Source organism: Lipotes vexillifer, unplaced genomic scaffold (genome assembly GCF_000442215.2).
Source record: "Lipotes vexillifer unplaced genomic scaffold, Lipotes_vexillifer_v1.1 scaffold232, whole genome shotgun sequence".
In the NCBI taxonomy this organism is placed as follows: Eukaryota; Metazoa; Chordata; class Mammalia; order Artiodactyla; family Lipotidae; genus Lipotes; species Lipotes vexillifer.
The window spans coordinates 894,816-901,983 of NW_006793997.1; positions in this window are offsets into that span (position 1 = coordinate 894,816).

Below are 7,168 nucleotides of genomic sequence, written 5' to 3' on the forward strand. Positions count from 1 at the left end.
GCGGGGAGCCCGGCGCGCGGCTGCCGGGGGCGGGAGCCACTGTCTCGATCCCCCCACCCCCGCGATTCCCGCCCCCGAATGGTTCTCCCCCCATTTCTCGCACCAGCCCCCCAGCTCGCTCCCCGCTCCCCGCCAAGGCTGCCACCCGGGGCCACCCCGCTGCAGACCCGCGTTGGGGACACGACCCGCTGGGGCGCCTTGTTCTGCCCATCGACCCCCTCTCGGAGTCAGCGAGGGGGCTCCTCCACGTAGCCCAGCTCGGCGGATACCTGGCAAGGCAGCCCCAGGGCCCGCCCCGCGTCCTGGCGAGGCCACCTCACCTCCCACCGAAGTTCGCGTCCCCTGCACCTGGCGCTCCGGCCGCCGCCCGGTTGGCTCACCCGCGAGGAGCGTCGGCGACACTGGGCCTGGCAGCAGGTAGACTGCGCGTCCCTGCACCCACGCTGGACTTCCTGCCTGGAGGGCCGATTGCTTTCTTCGTGGAATCGAGCCAGGTTCTTGCGAGTGCTGAGTTAGCACACCTGTTGGCATCCGAGACCTCTGTTCATTAACCTCGAGTCTGCATTCATTCTTTGCTTCCATTGATCAAACCATACAGAGCGCCCACCAGATGCTGCACAACGGCTTGGGTGCTGCGGGCACCCAGGGGACCCGGAGGGCGCGCGGACTAGGGCTGCGCTCTCCAGAACGTTGGCCACTAGCCATGTGTGGTTATTGAGGACTTGAAATTGTGGCTCCAAAGACTGAGATATGTTTAACAATTAGGACCAAAAAGAGTTTTTAAAAAAACTCATTAACAAGTGTTAAATTGAATGTTAAAATGATAATACTTTGGATATAGTTTTTTAAATGAAATTATTATTAAGCTCACCTGTTTCTCCTTTTCTAAAACACAGCTCCTAGAACATTTATGCGGTATGATGTGTCTCCTATCATATTTCTGTTGGATGGTGCTGATCTTGGGCAGGAACCCATAGGGTGTTCCCAAATAACCTCTCCCAGTTCTCTGTTCTAGAATTTATTCAGCCTTTTATTTCCTCCGGGGAACATTTGGGGAAAACCTACTATGTACCAAGCATGAAGCTTGTGTTGGTTCACAAACTCGGGAGCTTCCCGGGTGAAATCTGAAACTGGTCCTGGTACACAGAGGGCAAGAAGAGGCCAGAGAAACAGGCAGGTCACTCCAGATTGGTAGGTGGCAAATCTAACAAGCAAGAGAACCTACCTACGAGGCTTGTCTTGGGTGCTGCAAGATCTCTGCCGGCACCCGCCAGAATCTTAACATACAGAGAGGTCTTAAGGGGGTTCAGTCAGGTGCACTGTCCGGATGGTCTCAACAGCACCTCTGTCAAGGTTGCCTTCTGGAAACCAGCTCCTACTTTGGGGAGGGTGGGCAGAATGTACATTCCCAGGATGGCGGCGCGGGTGGTCAGGGAGGTAAGGGGTGAGAAGCCTCCAATTGCCGGGTGCAGCTGTCTGGTCATCTAGTGGTCATGTCCTTTCCATGACCTCCTCCAGCAACCAGACACTGGGGGAATAGAGTAGGGAGCAAGACAGATGCTGCCAGTGGCCTCATAGAGCTGACCGTCAGGCCAGGTGAGAGAGGTCTGTTAAACAAAATGCACAAGGACTAGAAAAGGTAACCTAAGGAAGTGGGGGAAATATCTGCAAATCATATCTGTGATAAAGAATTAATATCCAGAACATATAAAGACCTCCTCCAACCCAACCATCACCACCACAACAAAAAACAAACGACCAGATTTAAAATGGGCAAAGGATTGAATGGACATTTCTTTGAAGAAGATATGCAAGTGGCCAACGATCACAGGAAAAGATGCTCAACATCACTAATCATTAAGAAATGCACCTCAGGGCTTCCCTGGTGGCGCAGTGGTTGGGAGTCCGCCTGCCGATGCAGGGGATGTGGGTTCGTGCCCTGGTCCGGGAAGATCCCACATGCCGCGGAGCGGCTGGGCCCGTGAGCCATGGCTGCTGAGCCTGCGTGTCCGGAGCCTGTGCTCCGCAACGGGAGAGGCCACGACAGTGAGAGGCCCGCGTACCACAAAAAAAAAAAAAAAGAAATGCACCTCAAAACCACCATGAGATATCACCTCATATCCATTAGGATGGCCACTATCAAAAGAAAAAAGAAGAAGAAAAAGAAAATAACAAGTGTTGCTGAGGATGTAGAGAAATCAAAAAATCCTTGTGCACTGTTAGTGAGAATGTAAAATGGTGCAGCCATGCAGCCATTACGGAAACCAGTATGGAAGTTCCTTAAAAAATTAAAAGTACAACTACCATATATGATCCAGCAATCTCACTTCTGGGTATACATCTAAAAGAATTCAAGGCAGGATGTCAAAGAGGTATTTGCACACCCTTGTTCACTGCAGCATTATTCACAGGAGCCAAGAGGTGGAAGAACCCAAATGTCCACCAACAGATGAATGGATAAAGACAATGTGGTCTATACACACAATGGAGTATTATGCAACCTTAAAAAAGGAGGGAAGTGTATTCAATATCATACATGCTACAACATAGATGAACCTGGAGGACATTATGCTGAGTGAAATAAACCAGTTACAAAAGGGCGAATAGTGTATCATTCCACTCACATGAAGCATCTGAAATAGTCAAAATCATAGAAACAAAGTAGAAAGGGCTGGGAGGAGTGGGGAGGGGAGAGGGGCAATTAGCGTTTGGCGGGTATAGACTTTCAGTTTCACAAGATGAAAAAGTTCCAGAAATCTGTTGCAAAACAATGTGAATATACTTAACATTACTGAACTAAACACTTTAAAATGGTTAAGGTGGCAAATTTAATGTTGTGTTTTACCACAATCTAAAAAACTATATGATGATGTAAAGGCAACTGTGATTATTGCAAGCAAGGCGGGTGCTGTAAGAATTTATAATTGGAGGGGTTTACTGGGTGTCAGGGAAGACTTCCATAAGAAAGTGATGGTTCAGTTAGTTAACTTGGAGTCAGAGTTAAACGGGGAGCAGGGGAGCACGTGCAGAGGGAGCAGCCCATGTAAAGACCCCAGGCAACAGGTCACATGATGAGTCTGAATTTATTTTATATAGTGCAGTTCTGTCGAACTTTCTTGCTTGGTGAAAGAATCAATGATAATAACAACAATAACAGCCAACATGTACTGAAAATTAATTCACTTAGTTAATCACTTAGTTAAAGTAAATGTTAAGTGCAGGGATTCTGAACCAGACTACTTGGGTTTAAATTCCAGCTCTGCTGTATCCTTACTAGCTTCATAACCTTGGGCAAGTTACTTAATCTCTGTGCCTCAGTTTCCTCATCTGTAAAACAGGGACAATAACAGGACCTACCACCTTATCCTTTCCTGCTTATTTTTTCCCAAAGCACTCGTCTCCTCCTGGCACATTACAGTAACGTGTGTATCTCGTCTGCCTCCCTCCACTAGAATGTAAGCTTCTTGAAGGCAGGAACTTTCATCTGCTCTGGTCTCTGATGAATCCCCAGTACCCAGGATAGAGCCTGGCATGTCATAGGCACTTGGTATTCACTGAATGAATAGTCATTGGAGCTGAGAGTGAGACAGGAGAAGGAAATAAACCAGCCCACAAATTCAATGAGGACCCTGCAGCCCATGGCTGTTTCCTCACCGTCATCATCTTCAACTTTGTCAGCATGCCCCTTACATGTGTGTACATCGCTTTACAGTTTGCAAAGCGCTCTCACACCCTTTATCACATTTGATACCTACACAACCCCTTGAGAGGGATATTAGGGGATTGAAGAGTCACACTACCACAGGCCCCAGTTTCTTTTTTTTCTCTATTTTTAATTGATGTATAGTTGCTGTACAATATTATATAAGTTACAGAAGTACAATACAGTGATTCACAATTTTTAAAGGTTATACTCCATTTATAGTTATTATAAAATATTGGCTATATTCCCCGTGTTGTACAATAGATCCTTGAGGCTTATTTTATACCTAATAGTTTGTACCTCTTGCTCCCCTACCCCTACCTTTCCCCTCCCCACTTCCCTCTCTCCACTGGTAACCACTAGCTTGTTCTCTATATCTGTGAGTCTGCTCCTTCTGTATTATATTCATTAGCTTGTTGTATTTTTTAGGTTCCACATATAAGTGATATCATACAGTATTTGTCTTTCTCTGTCTGACTTACTTCACTTAGCATAATGCTCTCCAAGTCTATCCACGTTGCCGCCAATGGCAAAATTTCATTCTTTTTTATGGCTGAGTAGTATTCCATTGGGTGTATGTGTATATATATATATCTCACACCTTTATCCATTATCTGTTGATGGACACTTCGGTTGCTTCTATATCTTGGCAATTATAAATAATGCTGCTATGAACACTGGGGTGCATGTACCTTTTCAAATTAGTGTTTTTGCTTTTGAGATATATACCCAGGAGTGGAATTGTCCAGACCCCAATTTCTGATGGAAAAATAAATAAAACCAGGGGATTTGCCCAGGACCAATTTACTGTGGTAAAAGAACTATAATTCAACTACATCTTCTGACTCTGATAAAGGTGTCTTTATCTCAAGCAGAAAGGCTGTGTGTGCAGTGGTTAGACATGCAAGCTGTGGAGTTTGTATAGATAAGACTTTGAAACTTGCCTCCATCTCTCCCTAGCTGTATGACACTGGGAAAGTCGCTAACCCTCTCTGTGCCTCCATTTTCTCAATCGTCAAATGGGCTAATAATAGCACCTACCTCACAGGGTTGTTCTGAGGGTTGAACTGAGATGAGATCTGGAATGTTACCATTAGCCAGTTTTTTTAAATGTAAGCATGTTACTTTGTGTCCATTCAAGTACTTTCTTGAGTTCCCTCCAACTGTGCCCAGATTTCTTCAGCTAACCTGATGGGGAGGGACTGGAAAGTATGACACCATCTATTTTAAAGGTGGTGAAACTAAGGCTCCTGGTCACAAAAGGGATTTGACTCAATGCTTTGGGAAGAGTAGCTGTGAAACTTCCATAGGAACTAGAAGGCAGGCTCCCCAGGGGCAAAGCAGAGCCGTTGCCACCCCCTGGAGCACACATTATATCCAAGACATGATTTTATTCTGCCGTCTCCCGAGAGGATGGTGTTTACACACTGCAAGGATGCTTGCAAACGAATACAAACGTAGCCCGGGAGACTCCAGAAGCAGGGACTGCGCTCAGCCCAAAGGCTGCGATCCGCTCACACCCGCTCAGCTGCGCCCCCTTGTGGGAAGTCCCTGCAGTCTGTCCAGAAGGTGCTGCGTCCGGAAAGGGAACCAATCTATACTAAGTACCTCGGGCTGGGAGCCCACCCGGCACTTGACGTCATGTATGACCTCATTTAACGTCTCCATGAGGTAGCTTTACAAATATGGAGACTGAGGGATAGAAAGTAATACAAACAAAGAAAAACGAAACTTGCCCAAAGACACACCACTATCAAACATCAGAGCCAGCGTTCGACTCCTTGGAGCTTGCAGGCTTTCCCCAATTTCGCATTGTAGCCTTGAAATGGAGTCAAGCCAAGTGACTTATTTGGGGGTCAAACTTTGTCACAATTCCATTATTCCACCCCGCATGGAATCACAAATTACGAAAATATCCCCTCAACACCTAGAAAAAGATCCCCCAATGATCAGGCACTGGGGAGTAGGATGGGACTGGAGGCCAACTGACTTCTAAATGCACTGACATAACAGGCATGATTCCCAAGATAAACTGTTCCACCAGTTTCTAAACCACTGACTTACATATACGCTAGAATCCCATTTATTAAATATCAGCATAACATGTCTGTAAGTTAAGGTAAAGTGGTCAGAAGAACATAAGCTTAAAAGTGGTTACTGCTGAAGAGGGAAATAGAATAGAGTATTAAGAGGGATGCTAGTTTTTATTCTTGTTTCTGTGTCACTGGAAACAAGCATATTTATACATATTTCTGAAAAGTTGAACGAGCATTATTATCTTCATAAATTCAAAAGACAATTAAAATTATTTTAAAAGGCAATATTAAGCTGAAAATCCATGTGATTCTGAGGGGCATCCTGGATTAAAGATAAAAAGATTATTATCTTAAAAATGGTAATGAGGGAACTTCCCTGGTGGTCCAGTGGGTAAGACTCTGTGCTCCCAATGCAGGGGGCCTGGGTTGGATCCCTGGTTGGGGAACTAGATCCCGCAGGCATGCCGCAACTAAGACCCAGAGCAGCCTAAATAAATAAATAAATATTTTTTAAAAATTTAAAATTAAAAAAAAATTTTTTAAATTGTAATGAAACATAGCAGGACCCTATGGTCCTTGCCCCCCATGTCCCCAGCCTGCCTTTTGTCTGTGGAAAAACTTTAGCCAACGAATAAGCTTAATCAGGGAAGTGAGAAAATGCAGAAGCAAACAAAAGCAATCATACAGGACAAAACAATAATAGTTTGGTCAGTAAGCAAAGTCATGGACCTTTAGTTCCTTCTCAGGGGCTTTAGATAATATTCTGAGCCTTACCCTGTGAGCTGTCCTGTAGATATTGAAACCTCCACCAGGAAGAGGTTAACTTGACCGGTCCATGATGACCAGACTGTAGCCATGACATAAGCTGCCATGATTCTGAGAATTGGCCTCAAAGAAATGGGAACAAACCGACCCTGGAACTGAAGATTAACTGTACTTAGAACAATCAAGATGATGCTGGTCAGACCACCGCAGGACCAATTTCAAGATGACTGTCAGAGCTGGCTAAAACCCCCGGTTGCCGGCATCCAAAATAAAGCAAACTTTCCTTTCCACCAACCTTGTGTCTTTATTGGTTTTTGAGTGGGGAGCAGCTGGACCCACTTTCGGTTACAATAACAGTGAACTAGCTGAAGAAAGTGAAACTGCCTCCCTCTGGGCCAATAATAACAAAAGGTAACATTTATGAGCTCTTACAGTATCCGGAGCGTTGGTCTGGAATCCTTTCCTTATGGTAATGCATTTAATCCCCGCGACAACACTGTGCTGTGATAGCCAGCCTCCAAGATGGCCGTCAATGATCCTAATCCTGCGGTGCTCTCGTCCCTGTGTGCTCTCCTCGAGCTCTGAACAGGGCCGATTTATGAAACCAGTAGAATGTTGTGGAAATGACAGTATGTTACCTCAATGGCGAAGTCATAAGAGACCT